The following is a 20209-nucleotide window of genomic DNA, read 5'->3' as shown; positions in this document are numbered from 1 at the left end:
CATTGTCAGTAAATCCCTCTGGGGAAAAGATGAAACAATCATATAGTTTACAGTCCTTGAAATGTCTCCATGTGTATAGATTTTTCCATCAGTATAATGATTATAATTAGCAGGGACATTGGTTTAAATCAGTTTACACTTTGGGAAATTCTGTGATTCAGACACCCCACTATCTTCAATCTGTGGCATAACATACCATGGTAACAGTGTGAAAAGCAAGGTCCATTACACCACAGCCAGGAAGGCACAGAGAAAAAAAAGGAGTGGAGGTTGGAGACCCAGGACCCTTTGTGACTTTCCCCAAATAACACAAATAACAACCCTTCCCCACTAAGCTTCACCCTTACAGGTTCTACCACCTCCTATATAAGCTTCTTTGGGGGAAAAAACCTTTATCCACAAACATTTGAAGGAATTTTGAAGGTCCAAACTGTGGAATCAGTTTATGGGTTCCAGCACCCTGTAACGTAATCCAGCCTCTCCAAGCCTGTAATTTAAATAGAGGGCTTTTACATTTTATTCAGTCTTCATTTAACATTCAGTGTTGATCATGTAACCAAATATCAGTAGACAGAGGTTCTGCTCCTCCTAGTCCAACAGCCATTTAGCCACAAATAAACACACAGAGTCTTATATTAATTATAAACTGTTTGGTCAATGGCTGAGGTTTCCTTATTAGCTAGCTCTCTCTTAATTATTAACCCACTTGTGTTAATCTAAGTATTCCCACTTGGTCCTGGCTTACTGGAGAATGCCCAGACTCCTTCCTCAGCTACATGGCATCTCCCTGGTGGCTCACTTTCCCAGTGCTCTCTCCAGAATCATCCTTGTCTGGTAGCCCTGCCTATACTTCCTGCATGGCTACTGGTCAATTAGTGTTCTATTCATCAATGAATAAGAGAAATGTATATACAGAAGAATCCCCCATCATCTCTTTTCTGTATACATAAAAATGAAGCTTCCCTAATTTTTGACAAAGAAGCTAAAGATATAATATGGAATAAAGAAAGCATCTTCAGCCAATGGTGCTGGCATAACTGGATGCCGGCATGTAGAACACTAAAGATAGATCCATGTCTATCACTATCCACAAAACTTAAGTCCAAATGGATCAAAGACCTCAACATAAATCCAGCTACACTGAACCTGTTGGAAGAGAAAGTGGGAAGTACCCTTGAACAAATTGTTACAGGAGAGAGCTTCCTGAACATTACAGCTGTAGCACAAACACTGAGATAGACAATAAATGGGACCTCCTAAAACTGAGAAGCTTCTGTAAGGCAAAGGACATAGTCAACAAAACAAAACGGCAGCCCACAGAATGGGAAAAGATATTCACCAACCCCACATCTGACAGAGGGCTGACCTCCAAAATTTACAAAGAACTCAAGAAGCTAGTTTCCAAAACACCAAATAATCCAATTGAAAAGTGGAATAGAGAACTAAATAGAGAATTCTCAGCAATCTAAAATGGCTGAAAGATACCTAAGAAAGTGTTCAACATACTTAGCCATCAGGGAAATGCAAATCAAAACAACTCTGAGATACCATCTTACTACTGTCAGAATGGCTAAAATCAAAAACACCAATGATAAATAACATATGCTGGAGAGGATGTGGAGAAAGGGGAACACTCCTCTAAAGTGGGAAATTACCAATACGGAGCCAAGTAGAAATATAAGGGTATTTAATAGGGAAAAGCCTTACTTACAGAGCAACCTAGCCAGCTGGCGAGGCAGCAGCCTGTATGCAAGCCTAAAAGGAAAACCGAAAGTGAAACGCAGCCCAGAACCTCTCACTCTATGTCACCCTGACCACGCCCTCACAGACCTGGTGAGGCTACAGGTTCCCCTACAATTCCCCTTTTAGTCTAAAAGAAGATTAAAACTTAACAGTGTAAAATATCCAAAATTAACAATCATAAAGGTGAGATATAAGAAATACGACAATCTGCTTATGTCACATCCTAACTATCTATTTTAACTAAATCCTAAAGTCATCTGAAAGAGGTGTCCAAGACTGAATACCACCTTCCAATCCCAACCATAAACAATAGGAAGCTATCCCTAACTAGGTATATACACTATCCTAAATGACAACAATGGGTAAAGGGGGCATAGCATCCTCCAAGTTACTTCCTGCTGAAATGGGATGACGACAGCCTTGTGGGGTCCTGTAGGAAGAAAATGTTAGTATACTGAAATTCTTGAATGGGTTTTATCCAGTCCATGTTAGATGGGATTCGCTTGATTGAAGATCACTTGAAATCCTCAACTTGATTGAAGTCAGTACCTGAAACTCTGGTGGGAGTGTCAGTTGAAATGGAGCAAGTTGGATCCAGTGCAGTCGAGGAGGTATGGCCCATTTTCTTTCCAGGGTGTCCAGGGATTGCTGTCAGGCAGGTCTTCATTGGCTGTGTGGGACTCAAACATAAACAGCAGAGAAATGTTTGCTTGTGATGTACACATACTGGGAAATGCATAACAATTATGAGAGGGTGTACACCTTGAAAGAAAGACCCAAGAAAAGACAGAGACAGTCCCCAAATTCTTCTTTTATTCTGTATTACATCAATTGGCTTCTTGATACAATACAGAAACACTAGAGTGTAGTTAAATAACGTGCTTGGATTTTAGAGGAGGAAAGTCAAATCCGCCTCTAAATACAGCATTGATTTAATTGACTAGAAAAAGAGAAATACAGTTCTCTGAGAGACAGCTGTAAAGTTTACTATATGGCATGTTCCTTTTGTTTGATGGTTATAGCCACCTTCTCTTCTTAAGTATCTACCCATGCAGTGTCCTTTGACTTCTGGAGATGTGTTTTCCTATGAAGATAAAAGCAAAACACTTCCCTTTCCTTTAGGAGGTTTCTATTTAGTTTATAAGATATACCTCAGTAGAATACCTGTCATTTGTCATCTTCGAGATGTTTTTTTCTTTTCAAGTCAAATCTTGATCAACTTAGATGGTATCCAAAGTTTTTCTTCTCCTGTGGAAACCAATGCAAAACCCTACCCCAATGTAACGCATGTCCTGGTTTCCATACAGAGGTTAGTACACCTTTGAAGTATACTGGCTGATTCAGTTCAGCAGTTTTTTCTGTAGTCCAGTGTCTTTCTGCAGTTGTTTGTCCTTTCTCATTGGCATTAAGAAAGTTTAGTGTTAATAAAGCATTATGCAACCTATGTTTGGGGGGTTTAGTCTTCCAAGCTTGTTTGTTGAGCATCTCCTTAGTGTTCTATTCAGATCTCTCAACCACTGCATGTCCTGTAGGATTGTGTAGTATACCGCTAACATGCTTTATGTTATAATATTTGAAAAAATGTTCCAATTTTGTAGAGACATATGCTGGAGCATTGTCAGTTTTTATTTGTGCATGTATACCCATAACTGCTATCACCTCTAGCAGATGTGTAATAACAGAATCAGCCTTTTCAGAGTTAAGAGCAGTAGCCCATTGGAACCCTGAGAATGTATCAATGGTATGATGCACATATTTCAAATTTCCAAACTCTGCAAAGTGAAAGACATCCATCTGCCAAACCTCATTTCTCTGAATGCCCTTAGGATTACAACCTGCTGGCAGTGGAGTCTGATAATAAAAGGAACAAGCAGGACAGTTTCTCACTATCTCCTTGGTTTGTTGCCAAGTGATGGAGAAGTCCTTTTTCAAACCTTTGCTATTTACATGATGTTTCTTATGAATTTCTGAGGCTTCTAGCACACTTCCAATTAATAAACGATCAATCTCATCATTGCCTTGAGCTAGTGGGCCTGGTAGACCCATGTGGGATCTGATATGTGTAATATACATAGGATTACTTCTGTTTCTGATAGTTTCCTGTAATTGTAAAAACAGAGAAGTTAATTCTGTATTATCAGGAATGAATTCTGTAGTCTCAATGTGTAACACGACTCTCTCTGCCTATTGAGAATCAGTAACTATATTAAGAGGTTCTGTAAAATCCATAAGTACCATGAGAATGGCATATAATTCTGCCTTCTGTACAGATGTATATGGACTTTGAACTACTTTACTTACCTCACCTGCTTTATAACCTGCCTTACCTGATTTGTTGGCATCAGTGTAGAAGGTAAGAACTCCAGAAATGGGAGTTTGTCTTACAATACATGGAAGAATCCAGACTGTCTTTTTCATGAATTTAATTCTCTCAGTTTTGAGATGGTTGTGGCTAATTGTTCCCAAAAAGTCAGTAAGTGCTATTTGCCAATATTCATTATCCTTCCACGAGGAGGAAATTTCTTCCTTAGTTAAAGGTACTATAATTTCTGCTGGATCTTTTCCAGTCAGTTGACGAAGTCTTAATTTGCCCTTTAAATCAAATCAGAAATCTTTTCTATATATGTCTTTAACTTTTTATACTGTTTATGTGGCAGAAATATCCACTCCAATAGTGTCTTACCTCTGCATCAGAATCCCAGAAGGGTATTCTCTGGATGGCAAGATAACCAGAATAGAGTCTAAATCAAGGTTTATCCGATCTACATGCACAACCAATATTCTGTTTTCTACCCAATGTAACTCTTTTTTCTGCCTCAGCAGATAATATTCTTGGACTGTTTAGGTCCCTATCACCTTTAAGGGCCAGCTTCTGGATGAGGGCATATAAGTCTGTCATCAATCTCATAATCAGGGGAGAGCATTTGAGGTAGCCTCTCCTCCATTGCTGAGATAGTTAGCTGGTATCATCTTTGTAGATCTCCAGACATTTCCCTAGTGCCTGATTTCTCTGTAAACCAAAAGTGTCTCCCTCTATTATGATATCTTCATTCTTGTTATCATGTATTCTTCCCCTGATCATATTTTCTGCTCCCTCATGTCCTTGGCATCCCTCTTCCTCTCTCCTCATTCTCCTAGCTCCCTCCCCCCTCTCCCCGTGCTCTCAATTTGCTCACCAGAACATGAGCCTCTCCCCTTCTCCAGGGGACCATGTATGTCTCTCTTGGGGATCTCCATGTTTATTAGCTTCATTGGCAGTGTGGATTGTAGGCTGGTAATCCTTACTCTATGTCTAAAATCTGCATATGAGTGAGTACATAGCATGTTTGTTTCTTTGTGGATGGGTTACCTCGCTCAGAATGGTTTCTTCTAGATCCATGCATTTTCTTGCAGATTTCAAGATTCCATTGTTTTTTTCCACTGAGTAGTATTCCATTGTGTAAATGTACCACATTTTCTCTATCCATTCTTCCATAGAGAGGCATCTAGGCTGCTTCCAATTTCTGGCTATTTTCTCCTTCTATTTTTTCCTCTAGCTATATCCAAGTCCTCTCTCTCCAAGATCTTCCATTTCCCTTTTTGCTTTCAAATTTATAGCCTCTTCTTTGATTATTATTGTTTAAAATATATACGGATATATATTGATATATATATATATATGTATATATATGCAGAAATATATAAATACACTCTACAAAGACTGATTTTTTGAGTATGTGTGTGTGGTTTCAGGGATGACCACTTTGTATTGGACAAGCAGTTAAAGAGGTCATTCCTGGAAAGGGGCAATTCTCCATCTCTTAGAAGTCATCAGTTGCTTATAATTTTCTTGTCCAGGGGTGACCTCTTGATATTTTTCCTCCCTTCCATGTGATTATGTCTATTGAAATTGACATTGTTCAGATACCATTTATGTATTCATCTCTATGAAGGACTGTTTCACAGAATATGCCCTGGTATTGTGGCTCTTTTTTTTTTTAATTTATTTATTAGTTCTAGTTAGGGAACAAGCTTGTTTCACATGTAAGTCCCTTCTCCCTCTCCCTCCCCTCACCCCATCCCTCCTCCCCCACCCCCAGCCTACCCCCACCCCATCCACCCACCACTCCCCAGGCAGGTTAGGGCCCTCAACGGGAGTTCTGCAAAGTCCACCAAATCTTCCTGTGCTGGGCCTGGGCCCTTCTCCATGTGTCCAGGGCCAGAGTGTATCCCTTCACGTGGGATGGGCTCTCAAAGTCCCTTCTTACACTAGAGAAAATGCAAATCCACTTCCAGAGGCTCCCTGGAGTGGAGAGGCCTCCTTATTGGCATCCATATTCAGGGGGCTGGATCAGTCTTGTACTGGCCTCCCAGGTAGCATCTGGGGTTGATGTGCTCTGCCTTGTTCAGGCCAACTGTTTCTGTGGGTTTCTCCAACCTGGTACAGACCCCTTCGATCTTCATTCCTCCCTCTCTTCAACTAAATTCCAGATTTCAGCACAGTGTATTTCTGTGGATGTCTGTCTCTGCTTCCATCAGCCACTGGATGAGGGCTCTAGGTTGGCATAAAAAGTAGTCATCAATTTCATTTTAGGGGAAGGGCTTATAGGTTATCCTCTCCTCCATTGCCTGGATTGTCAGATCATGTCATCCTTGTAGGTCTCTGGAGATCTCCCTAGTTCCAGATCTCTTCTCGGGCCTATAGTGGCTCCCTCTCATATGGTATCTCTCATTCTGCTCTCTCTCCACTATTCTTTCCCCCTACTCAATATCTCTGCTCCTCCATTTCCTCTCCTCTACTCCTCTTCTCATGCTCTTACTGTGGCATCACCCTCTCCCCTACCCTCATGCTCCCAATTAGCTCAGGAGTTCATGCCACTTCCCATTCCTGGGGTCTACTTATCCCTTAGAGTCCTTCATGTTTCCTAGTTTCTTTGGTGAAGAGGAATATAGGCTGGTAAACCTTTATTCTATGAATAAAATTCATATATGAGTGAGTACATACCATGTTTATCTTTTTGTGACTGGGTTACCTCACTTAGGATGGTTTCTTCTAGTTCCATCCATTTTCCTGCCAATTACAAGATTCCATTGCTTTTTTTCTGCTGAGTAGTACTCCATTGTATAAATGTACTACATTTTCTCTATCCATTCTTCAGTTAAGGGGCATCTAGGTTGCTTCTAGGTTCTGGCTATTACAAACAATGCTGCTATGAACATGGTTGAACATATGTCCTTGTTGTATGAAATGCACTATTTGGTTGGATCTTGAGGTAGATTGATTCCTATTTTTCTGAGCAACCACCATACTGATTTCCAGAGTGGTCTTACAAGTTCACACTCCCACCAGCAATGGAGGAGTGTTCCTTCTTCTCTGCAACCTCTCCAGCATAGATTGTCATTGGTATTTTTTATTTTAGCCATTCTGTCAGGTGTGAGGTGGTATCTCAGAGTTGTTTTGAGTTGCATTTCTCTGATGACCAAGGATTTTGAGCACTTTCTTAAGTGTCTTTCAGCCATTTCAGATTCCTCTGTTGAAAATTCTCTGTTTAGTTCTGCATCTCACTTTTTAATTTCTTTGTTTGGTGTTTTGGTGGATAGCTTCTTGAGCTCCTTTTATATTTTGGAAATCAGCCCTCTGTCAGATGTAGAGTTGGTGAAGATCTTTTCCCATTCTGTGGGCTGTCGTTTTGTCTTATGACTGTGTCCTTTGCCTTACAGAAGCTTCTAAGTTTCAGGAGGTCCCATTTATTGATTGCAGACCTCAGTGTCTGTGCTACTGGCATGATGTTCAGGAAGCAGTCTCCTGTGACAATTTGTTCAAACGTAATTCCCACTTTCTCTTCTAGAAAATTCAGTGTGGCTGGATTTATGCTAAGATCTTTGATCCATTTGCACTTAAGTTTCATGCATGGTGACAGGTATGGATCTATCTGCAATCTTCTGCATGTCCGAATCCAATTGTGCCAGCACCATTTGTTGAAGATGCTATCTTTTTTCCATTGTATAGATTTAGCACCTTTGTCAAATATAAGGTTTCATAGGTGTGTGGGTTAATATCTGGTTCTTGAATTCGATTCCATTGGTCTATCTATCTATTCTTGTGCCAATACCAAGCTGTTTTCAGAACTATGGCTCTATAGTAGAGCTTGAAGTCAGATATGGTGATGCCTCCAGAAGATCCTTTATTGAAAAGAGTTGTTTTGGCTATCCTGGGTTTTTTATTTTTCCATATAAAGTTGAGTATTGTTCTTTCAATGTCTGTGAAAAACTGTGTTGGGATTTTGATGGGGATTGCATTGAATCTGTAGATTGCTTTTGGTAGGATTGCCATTTTTACTATGTTGATTCTACCTATCCAAGAGCATGGGAGATCTTTCCATTTTCTGGTATCTTCTTTAATTTCTTTCTTTAAAGTCTCAAAGTTCTTATTGTACAGGTCTTTCACTTTTTTGGTTAGTGTTACCCCCAGATATTTTATGTTGCTTGTGGATATTGTGAAAGGTGATGTTTCCATGATTTCTTTCTCATTGGGTTTATCATCTGTATACCGTAGGGCTACAGATTTTTTTGAGTTAATTTTGTATCCTGTTACCTTGCTGAAGGTGTTTATCAGTTGTAGGAGTTCCCTGGTAGAGTTTTTCGGGTCACTAAATGTAGACTATCATGTCATCTGCAAATAGTGAAAGTTTGACTTCTTCCTTTCCAATTTGTATCCCTTTGACCCCCTCTTCTTGTCTTATTGCTCTAGCTAGAACTTCAAGTACAATATTGAAGAGGTATGGAGAGAGTGGACAGCCTTGTCTTGTTCCTGATTTTAGAGGAAACACTTTGAGTTTCTCTCCATTTAGTTGATGTTGGCTATTGGTTTGGTGTATATTGTGTTTATCATGTTTAGATAACTTCCTGTTATTCCTGTTCTCTCCAAGATCCTTATCATGAGGGGATGTTGGATTTTGTCAAAGGCTTTTTCAGCATCTAGTGAGATAATCATGTGGTTTTTCTTTTTCAGTTTGTTTATATGGTGGATTCCATTGATGGATTTTCGTATGTTGAACCATCCTTGCATCCCTGGGATGAAGACTACTTGATCGTGGTGGATGATTTTTCTGATATGTTCTTGGATTCGGTTTGCCAATATTTTATTGAGTATTTTAGCATTGATGTTCACGAGGCATATCGGTCTGTAGTTCTCTTTCTTAATCATATCTTTGTGTGGCTTGGATATCAAAGTGATTGTAGTCTCTACTCCAAGCAGGCACAAGCCTGGGGAGATCTGGGTGAATTACACTTTGGGCGGGAGTTGGGTAAGAGCAGGGGCTCACTCACCTAGTTGCGGATCGGTTGGCAGAAAGGGAAGGAAGCTCCCCTAATAATTTCTGAAGAGAATTAAGAGTTTGATCATGATCTCTCCTAATTTGTACCTTTTGAGATCTGATTCTTTGTAAGTCTATCTTGTAACCTAAATAGTTAATAGAATCTCCTCTTTGTATCTTTTCTGCGGCAATCTGTAAACCCCAAGGAGACAGAACTTCCTTCACCATTTCAAACATATATTCCAAAGTTTCCTTATTAGAATCTGATAAAAGAATGTCATCCATATAATGGTAAACAAGAGATTGTGAAAATTTCTTATGAATTATTTCCAAAGGTTGCTGTACAAAGTGTTGACACAAAGTAGGACTATTTAGCATTCCTTGTGGCAAAACTTTCCACTGATATCTCCTAACTGGCTGTGAATTATTAAGAGTTGGTACGGTAAATGCAAATTTTTCTCTATCATTTTCCTGTAATGGTATTGTGAAAAAACAGTCTTTTAGATCAATGACTATGATAGGCCATGCTTTAGGTATTAAGGAAGGTAATGGCATTCCAGATAAAGTGGAAAATTACCAATATGGAGCCAAGTAGAAATATAAGGGTATTTAATAGGGAAAAGCCTTACTTACAGAGCGACATAGCCAGTCGGCGTGGCAGCAAGCCGAAAAGGAAAACCGAAAGTGAAATGCAGCCCAGAATCTCTCACTCTACATCACCCTGACCACGCCCTTGCAGGTATGGTTAGGCAGACCTTAGCCAGCCCCTAAGCAGGCGTGGCTACAGGTTCCCCTACATTCCTCCACTGCTGGGGTGAGTGCAAACTCATACAACCACTTTGGAAATCAGTATGGTGATTCCTCAGGAAAATGGGAATCAGTCTACCACAAGATCTAGCAATTTCACTCTTAGACATATACCCAGAAGATGAAAAGCTGTGGGTTCCTTCCAGACTAATGCATTTTGATCAAGCAACACCCCTGAAGTAGTGGCCCAGGTGATCCAACATCCAAAACAGTGAAATGATGCAGCCTCAGACTACTACAAGAATTTCGCCATGGTTCCGAGTTTTCTCAGGATCCGCTTGGGAATGACAGTACCCCTAAACAGCAGGAAGCAGTTTGGAGAGAACTATATCAACATTCTCAAATGTTGTTGAAAATGCTTTTTTTCATTTAAACAGGGTTGTTATAAATAGTTAATGATCAGAGTCAATTTCTTTCTAAGAAAAATGGATTATGATACAGAAATGAATATTTTGCATGGGTTTCTGTTTATTAATAAAAATTTAAGGTCAGTTTTATTAAATGTATGTTTCCATTCTTGTTTAGGCATGGTGTTTATACAGTTTATTGAAAATATAATGATAATTAAATACAGATTATAGATAGCAACCTTTAATAGTCAAACCTTATAGTTATGTTAGTTAGGTTTTCTAGATATACAGAGTTATATTTCATGTGGATAGATAGTTTTCAAACCTTTCAAAGACCTACAGAATATGGCATTAAAAATGGTTTATTAGAGTTTTTATGACAGTGAGACACAACTGCTCATGGCAATACCAATTATGTCAGAGAGGAAGATGGGCATCAAGAAACTCATTATGGAGTTTGCTTTTAATATGGAAAGACTAGCCACTTAGGCGAGGAACTGCTCTTGCAGTTTGACTGGGTGCTGTATAAAGTAGACATGCATTATTTACAGGAAAGTGACTGCTGAAATTGCCAAAACAAGATGAGAGTCCTTCAAGGTTCTGGCTTCATGGAAGAGTCTGCCAGACATTCTACAGAACATAGAGAAAATGACTGAAAAACTGCCAATACAAGTGGGACAGTTTCAGTTTCCTGCTTCACTGAGAATTCTGCTAGACATTCTGGACCTATAGGCTGAACAGGAATGTGCCAACATTCCTGAAAAATGTTGGGTGACAGTCAAGGCAGCACGATGTCTCTGTCAATTCTGGAGTTTATATATTACCCTTCTGTGGTATTTGATGGAGTTGAAGCAGTTGCATAGAAAACTTTAGACTCATAAAGATAGGATAGATGATAGAATAATTTCTTTAAATTTTGCCAAACTCAAATGGACTAAATATTTTTAACTAAAGTCCTTGCTTGATAAATGATTTGTTATATATATTTTACTATGTTAAAACCTTCAATTTTATTTAGTTTTTATTTAAAATTTGTAATTCATTTTACATACTAACCACAGTTCCCACTCTCTCCCACTGCCCTTCACTCCCCTCTAGCAACACCATGCTCCCCCATTTACTCCTCAGAAAGAGTAAGACCTCCCATGGAGAGCTAACAAAATATGGTACATTAAGCTGAGGCAGGACTAATCGCCTCCCCCACTGCATCAAGGTTGAGCGAGGCAACTCAGCATGGGGAAACACCCATTTACTTTTAATGTTTGGGATTGGACAGATCTCATCAACCACTTTAACAATGGGGTCCCAAAGTCCATTCCTATGCTAGGGATGAGTACTGATCTCCTACAAGAGGCCTTGTAGAATTCCAAGGCCTCCTCATGACACCCACATTGTTTTCTTTGTTTCTACTTTATTGATTTCGGCCCTCAATTTGATTATTTCCTGGTGTCTACTCCTCTGGGGTTTGTTTCCTTCTTTTTGCTCTAGTGATTTCAGCTGTTCTGTTAATTTTCTCGCATGACTATTGTCCAGTGTCTTCATGTGGGCACATAGTGCTATGAACTTTCCTCTTAGTGCCTTCAAAGTGTCCCATAAGTCTGGGTATGTTGTGTCTTCATTTTGATTTAATTCTAAGAAGTACTTAATTTCCTTTTTCATCTCTTCTTTGAACCAGGAATTGTGCAATTTGTGCATTGTTCAATTTCCATGAGTTCGTAGGGTTCCTGCCATTTGTGTTGTTGTTGAATTCTAACTTTGAACAATGTTGATCTGATAAGATACAGGGGATTATTCCAATTTTTTGTATCTGTTGACATTTGCTTTGTTTCTGAGTTTGTGGTCGATTTTAGAGAAAGTTCCATTGGAACTGAGAAGAAGGTATGTTCTTTTGTGTTTGGGTGGAATGTTTTATAGATGTTCGTTAAACGCAAACTCTTGTGTGCTTTCCATCCTTACATGGCTTTTTTTATTACTCTATTTCTTTACTTTTATTTTTTGTTTTTTTGAGACAAGGTTTCTCTGTGTAACTTTGGCTGCTCTTGAACTCACTCTGTAGATCAGGCTGGCTTTAAAATCTCAGAGATCTGCCTGTCTCTTCTTCCCAAGTGCTGGGATAAAAGTTGTGTGCCACCACTGCCAGCTACTCTATTTCTTTTTTAAGGACTTTATCCTTTTTTGCCCCCGAAGCCTATGTATATTTTTAAACATGTTGTATACTGTTTAGAGGTTTTTCTTTGTCTGAATCAGTCTTTACTATATATTTCTATCTTTTTTTCTGACCACATGATTCTTTTATCTGTTAAACAGCATTGCTAAGATGAAAGTGGACATTTTGGCTGCTGGTTCCAATCAGTTAGGCTTTTCTTCTTGGTGGGGTATGCTTACCACAGCTATGGGAGCTGTGCACATTGCCTCAACTCTGGTCTATGCCACCATCAAGCAGCTTGTAGCACACTGCCCATAAATCTTTTTTGTCTGTATGAGTAAATGCTAAATCTATCATGCAGCATACTCTGCAGCTTGGAGACATGGTCTCTGTTTACCAGCTCGGGAATCTGCCATGCCGTGTCAAAATCCAACTGTCACAGTGTCTCCGCACCATGGCCTGCATGAGATTGAGAGACTAGGAAGCCCACTGGAGTTTCGTTTTACATGGAAATTCTTGACCTCATATTAAATACAGATTATAGATAGTAACCTAACTAAGTTCTGACTATTATAGGTTACTATTTATAATCTGTAATTAGTTATATGTTACATTTTTAATTGAGTTGTATAAACACAATACCCAAACAAGAACAGAAATACACATATGATGAAATTGATCTTAAATTTGTATTAATAAATGGAAATTCATACCAATGCAAAATATTCATTTCTATGTCAAATATCTGCTATTTTAAACCAAGAAAAGCCCAAACAAACAAACAAAAATGGAAAGTATTTATTGTATGACAATAATCATTCAAGGGACAGAATTAAATATTTTCTGATTTCAAAGCCTCAGACAATTGCAGAATTAGAACTTCCCTCAGAAACAGTTTTGCAAATGTACATAGATAAGAAATGATATGTTCAAATGATACAGAAGGCATATGGGGGAGACAATGATTAAAGTCTGGATAAAACTGTGTTATTTTTCAAGTTGCTTAAGCAAAATTAAAGGGGAAATTGGATTTTAATACCCCCCAAAATGACTAGTGAATGCTAACCACAATGTAGAAGAATAAATGTGGGAAGACTAGCCCATTGGACATGAGAATTGGCTACCATTCTTGTTACTCTTGAAAGATTAGTAGCAGAAAATAATAAAAATATACCAAGAAACAGAAAGTAATATGGAAATAAAAACATAAAAGTGACAGAAACAAGTACAAATTCATTAATAATTATAAATGGAAATGGAGTAAAGCAATATACTGACAAAGGAAGAAGGTATTAAAGACCAGTATCTGAACATTCATAAGATGAGTGTTAAGACAGCATAGAATGTCAATAAGACAGCATAGCAGGTCAATGTCAATAAAAAAACTTTATGTAACAAAATTAATGTGGGATAAAATGGTTATCAATGTAGAAGGTACTTACTGGTGATGGAGTACCATTATAAAAGTTTCAAATACATCATGGCAGCAATATCTATATATATTTAAAGTGATAGGCCATTGGGAAGTGATGGAAACTTAAGAGGTGGGAACAATTGAAGGGAGTGGTTTCTTCGGGTCATGTTCAGAGTTGAACAGTTTCCCTTTGCTGCACCATACCTACTCTGCCTCTTCCAGAAACATTTTCTCTTGGATATTCTAGCATAGCAATGTTAATTGACTAACACAATGGGAACATGTTCATTTTATAAATATAGCACATGCATTCACATGTAAATTAAATGAAAAGTTTTGACCCAAGAATACTGATGGCTGGAGGTACTAGGTGTAGGGAGATACTGTCACCACACCTCCTCAGGGCTGGCTACAGGTGTGCCCAACCATGCCTTTCAGGGCGTGGTCAAGGTGATGTCAGGGTGATGTGGAGAGATTTTAGGAGTTAGGGAAACACACATGGGAGCCCCTTCTTTGTCCCTGCTTTATCAGCATGTGCTGCTTACCATGTCTCCTGACGGCTGGCTAGGTGCTCAGTAAGTAAGGCATATTCCCTAATAAAATACCCTAATCTTTTTGGTGAGTCACTGTTTATATCTGGTTATAACTAGGAGCTCGTATCTTTTTTTGGGGGGTGGATCATTGATCTAGAGAGATCAATGAATACCCCCTTTCTAAAATGTCTTAGGGTTGTATATGGTAAAAACGTTCCAGCTTGGTTGGAAAATTACTCATCACTCAGAGTCATCCTACTGTGTCTGTAAAACAGAATTCTGGATCTTCCTCCAGAACATCTAATTTGGGCTGCCTGGCTTATAGCCCAGGCTTCTGTACTTGTGATTTGTGCCCTTAGAACAACTTGATGATTAGACAAGCTTAAGAAACATTACACGGTCCAGCTCCAAAGCCTGAACTCCAAGCACACATTACTTTGGCATGTTTTATGTCCCATTCATCCAACAGATACAGGCAGTTATCATTTATTTCCCATATTCATTTAATGCTACTCTGTCCCTTATAGTTGAGCCTTAAACCATGTGATTCAATACCCAGTTCAGAGAGTTTTAGAGAACCCAACAAATTGGCATACAGAAAGCCCTTACATAGAACAGAGTTAAGTGTATAAATAATGATTTCACTTATGATAATCATTAGTTCATATGATAAACACATTTTGTGTGCCTAATATAATAAATGATTTGTTGTCAGTATTCTTCTTGTGCCAAACTCTTTACCAGATGGATTTTCTGCAATTTTCATTGAGAGATAGAGACTACTTCTCCTATAGTTGAAATTAGGGTGGGCTCATCAATTGTTCTAGGGAACAGATGTAATGTAACCATGCAGTTAATTCAAAATCTAGGCACCAAGTAGCATTGCATAGCTCTTCTTGCAAGTCAGAACACACTAACTTGATGAAAGGTGAGAGACTTACAGTTACCTTGATTTCAGATAAGAAACTAAATGGGAGCAGTTGACTCAGGGTCAAGAAGTGTGGTCCTGGAGCAAGACCAGATGGCTCCCTGTGATTGGTCCATGAAAATAACATTAGGATAACAAAGACTCTACACAAACTTGGATATGCCTAGTTTCTCTTAAGAGATTAGTATCAGAGTCAGGTATATCCTAGTCCTAGAGTCTGGTTGTATACTGTTGAATCATTGGTACACTTGCAGTGTGTTGGGAAACTATGCAGGGAAATTAACAAGGGCTATTCTAGGGCAATGTCAGCAGCTGTACCTAAAGATGGCAGCATTCATGTCAAACTGAATCTACACATTTACAAAGGACACATTTAGATCCATTGTAGATGAGTCATTGAATTGTAGCATTAGCATTCTTAAATATACTGAATCCTTTTTTTCTTCCCAGTAATAGTTAACAAGACCAAATGCAGCCCCCACAGATCTCATTCTAGATGTGAAGACAAGCAAGACTGCCTGTACAGAAAAGTAAAGACCCAACAACAACATTGTAGTTATGGCTTTCAGCTTAACTTATAAGCTTGAGAAACTTTAGAACAATCTGTAATATAATTTACCTGAGAAATGGATTTGACTACAAGAGGGAGCACAGTAGCCTTATCTTCTCTCGTTGGTATATTGATAAAATGGGGAAGGAAATGGAAAATTTTCCTGTTTAATTCAGTCCACCAGCTGATACATTATGAATATGAAGTGTGGTCCCATTTCATAAAGCTGCTGCTATCCATCTCAAGAAAGTGAGAGAAAGGCTCTGACCTTTAGGAATACAATAAATTTATAGAAAACTAGTCCTCCAGGCATCCACATTGAAAAGTGCACTCTTATCTATAAACGGCAGAGGCAAGTCACACTCTTAACTCAAATAATAGCTGTTCCCTCCTGAAAATGGCAGAACTATTCTGGGACTGTAGAGAAGTCCAATTGTAAGAAGAGCTATGGATGAATTTAGTGAGTTATTTAGATTGGACTCTGTGAGTAGAGATATGCCTTTTCCTCCTGAGTACAAATGCAATCTCAAACAAGCAAGTTTGTGGATATGGGATGTTGGAAGTTGTAGAATTTGGTCCTGAAAGCTCTTGTCCTTAAATGTTATGTAATCACTTTATTAAAGTGAGCCAGTTCATACTTAGGGGAATAATTTTTTTCTTTCTTGCTTGGCTCTACTAATTCAGTGCATGGGCTCCTCTTTCCTGCATTTTGATTAAAACTGGTAAATTTTAGACCTTCCTCAATCACTATAATATGTGAAATAATAATTGTCTTTTTTAAAGTCCTGGAATATGTAGTCAATGTAATTATCATATCTATCTAGTTTTCACTCAGATGTTAACCTTCCTTGACAAAATTATTTACAATTTTGGACTTCATTTTCACCCCTTGATGAATACATTGATTTTTTCCTGCCTTCTGAACAGTAATTTTTGACTTTATTTATTTATTTTCTTTCTTTCAATAGTAAGTCCATTGGCTTTTTCATTTCCAGCATTTTTTCCTTTCTGGTGTGTGTGTTCAATGATTTATTCCTTGAACCTAAAAGACTGGCAAGCACAACATCAATAGTTAACAAATACTGAGAGAAAGAGTTAGTCAGAAATCTAGATTCTCACACAGTTTGAAGTTTGTGGCCTCTCTCAGTCTGAGTTGTCTACTAAGAAGAAACGAGGAATTGATGAGAAAAGGGAGGCATGTGCTCCACTCTCACTTACTGGCTTCCTTTACATATCAGTTTTTACTTGTGACTTCAAAAACCTGGCACAGAGCAGGATGGGAGGCAGGTGAATACAGAACTATTCATGGTCATCAGCTTTCATGAGAAACAATGGTAGAACAACTCTGACAGATGCTCAATTTGCAATATTCCCACTGAGGGACATTTTAAAAGATATTTATTTTTATGGTATCTTGACTGATACCAAAAAGGTTGGTTGTTATATTATTTAGCTTCTGCATTCAAATGTTTTAGAACTCAGAATAAAAGAATTTTATAAAGTATTTTGTTGTCACAAGCAAGGTAATTATATAACAAAGACATAAATACACAAAATACCATTGTCCTTTATTTTATCAGCAGTCACTATCAACTCATCAACATTAATAAGCTTTTACCGTAACTTTCTTTTATTTGTATAAATGCAAGAAATATGCAAATTTCACACCCAAAATTTGCATGTTCATATTTATTTAACACTAGACTCCAACTGTTGACAAATTTGTATATGTATTAACCACAATTTTATTCAGAGACAATTACTGTATTGAATTTGAATATTTAATTACATAAGCAAACTTTGCCTTTATTTCCTTGTTTCTTAGCATATTTTTAAAGTGTCTTAATCTTTTTATAGTTGGATGAACATTAAGGTCACTTTAAGTCCTTCAGATGGAGACTCAATTAGACAAATATAATGTTTATTCTTAGATATTAATTAGTATTCAGGCTAGATCATGAACTAAAATCTTTCTTTCCTGATTCAAATTCACTCTTATACTTTAAGTATCGATTTAATTAACATGGAATTTTCCCAACAAACTAAGGATAGAATCACCACATGACCCAACTGAGCTATTCCTGAGTAGACACCCAGGGATTCTAAATACTACAACAGAAATACATGTAAATCCATGCGAGTGGTTGCTCTATTCACTATGGCTAAAAACAAAGATAAAGAAAACATAGTACATGTGCCCAGTGAGATTTTATTTAGTCATAAAGAAAAGTTAAATAATGACTTTTGTAGGAAGAATGATGGAATTAGAAATTATCTTAAGTTAAATTACACAAGAATGGAAAGACAAAAATCACATTTTTCTCTCATAAGTAGATAATAAATTATAATTTTCATGCACATACCACACACATACAAACACACACACACACACACACACACACACACACACACACACACACACACACACACACACAGGTATATGATAGACTTTAATGCAGGACGCAAAACTAGAAAGAAAACTGGTAAAGGTAAAAAGAGACAGTAAGACATGAGGAAGAAAAAGAGTAAAAAGGGGCAACAGGATTTATAAACGTTGCCAACAATCCATTTCTCTGTTCCCACGACTTTACAACACTGGCTATACAAGCTTCTCTCCATGGCCCAATATTAGATACCACTATGCTTCTCTTTCACGCTTTCCTTGATCTAATGTAGCATTTAGATTTTCTCTTTTTATAATTAGATCCCCTCTTGTCACCCATGTTTCATCAAACACTCCTATTTAACATGTCAAGTTATGCCCTGTTAATGGGGTTCCTGACTGTAATCCTAGAACTTAGGGGACCAAGACAAAAAGGTCATGAGTTTGAGGTTTTCTTGGCTATGAGACCCTGGTTCAGCCTCCACCCACACCCACAATGTGGAATCATTTTTCAATTTTCTTTGGAATTTTTACTGTGTCCATGAGTTATATTTTACAGTTTTAGTGTTTTTTTTCTAATTGGATTTATTCCCAGTAATTTACAGATTTTGTTGTTAATGTGAAAATTGTTTTATTTATTTCTACTTTCAAGAGTTTGTACCTAAGCTAGAGAAATCCTATTCATTTTGTTTTTTTCCTTCCTAACAGTCATCTATATACCCATTTTGTTTATTTTGAGGTTGACTGTGATTTCTTAACTGGTAAAAAATCATATCATCAATCAAAATTAGTAATAATAACAATAACCAATTTTCTTTCCAAAGCTTATACATTTAAGAATTACATTTTGTTTGTTAGTTGCTAGTGAGTGGTTTATAGTTTTCACTGAAATTATTTCAGTATTTTCTTTTCAGAATTACTTGATATTATGTTTTGGTTAAGAAACAATCTCATGTTGTCAAGTCTCCCTGAACCTTAAGTTTTGATGATCTAACTTGTGTTTTGAAGTTCAAATGTATTTTAAAAATCTCTTTTAGTTTCCTATTTTGATTTTTTAAAGGTTTATTTATTTATTTTGTATACAGTGTTCTGTCTGAATATACCCCTGAAGGCAAGAAGAGGGTACCATATCTCATTACAAATGGTTGTGAGCCACCATGTGGTTGCTGGAAATCTAACACAGGACCTCTGGAAGACCAACCAATGTTCTTAACCACTTAGCCATCTCTCCCTCTTTTAGTTTCCTAACAAGAACTTAGTAAAAGTATTTAAATTCCTATTACTTTATATAATCATATCATTAGTATTTACATCAAATATTTAGTGTTTTTTTTTTAAAAGTTAAGATCAAAGAGAAGATACTAGTACTGAAATTGTGTTGAAAGTAAATGTGTTTTGTAGACTTCAGAGTCCACAACATGAAGATAGAAGTGCCTTCTAAGAGAAAAAGTAGCTCATTGGTATATAGAGCCATGTTGAAGCTCCCCTTTATCTAGCTTGGAAAAAGATAGAGCTTTTCGTAGATTTTAAGTCTAGATGGAAGGGATATTTGCATGGAATTTGAAGGAAGAAATTTAGGACTCAAATTACTCCTCTACTATTTCTTTAAAGACAGTCACCAGCCTACAGAGGTTCAGTTTTCTATCTGTGAAAATGAGATAAAAGTAACCATCTCAGATGATTGCTGGGAAAATATGTAAGACTACACTCTGTCTCTGGGATAGGCATCATTAGGCACGCATGGAACATTTAGGTCCTAGTCATCAGAACAGAGTGCAGATATTTGCCTTAAGACAGTAAAACTAATTTGAAATTCAAACCTCACATCTCTCCTTTGGGGAATAAGAGCAATTGGAAAGATAACACCTTCTCCCTCCAACCAAGCATGTCTGCTTCCATTTCTCTGTTTACTTTCTCTCTGCAGGTACACTTTCAAAGTTGAAAGTACCTTGAATTTGCAGATTTATGCCTCAAAAATATTCTTCAGACTTTGATGAGCAGGTCTGTTTTTAGTATCATCCATCTCTGTAAGATATGTCTGAATCACTGGAATTTAAGAC

This window comes from Cricetulus griseus, chromosome 3 (assembly GCF_003668045.3).
Source record: "Cricetulus griseus strain 17A/GY chromosome 3, alternate assembly CriGri-PICRH-1.0, whole genome shotgun sequence".
In the NCBI taxonomy this organism is placed as follows: domain Eukaryota; kingdom Metazoa; phylum Chordata; class Mammalia; order Rodentia; family Cricetidae; genus Cricetulus; species Cricetulus griseus.
The sequence above is the reverse complement of the archived record's forward strand: the minus strand, read 5'-3'. Positions refer to the sequence as shown.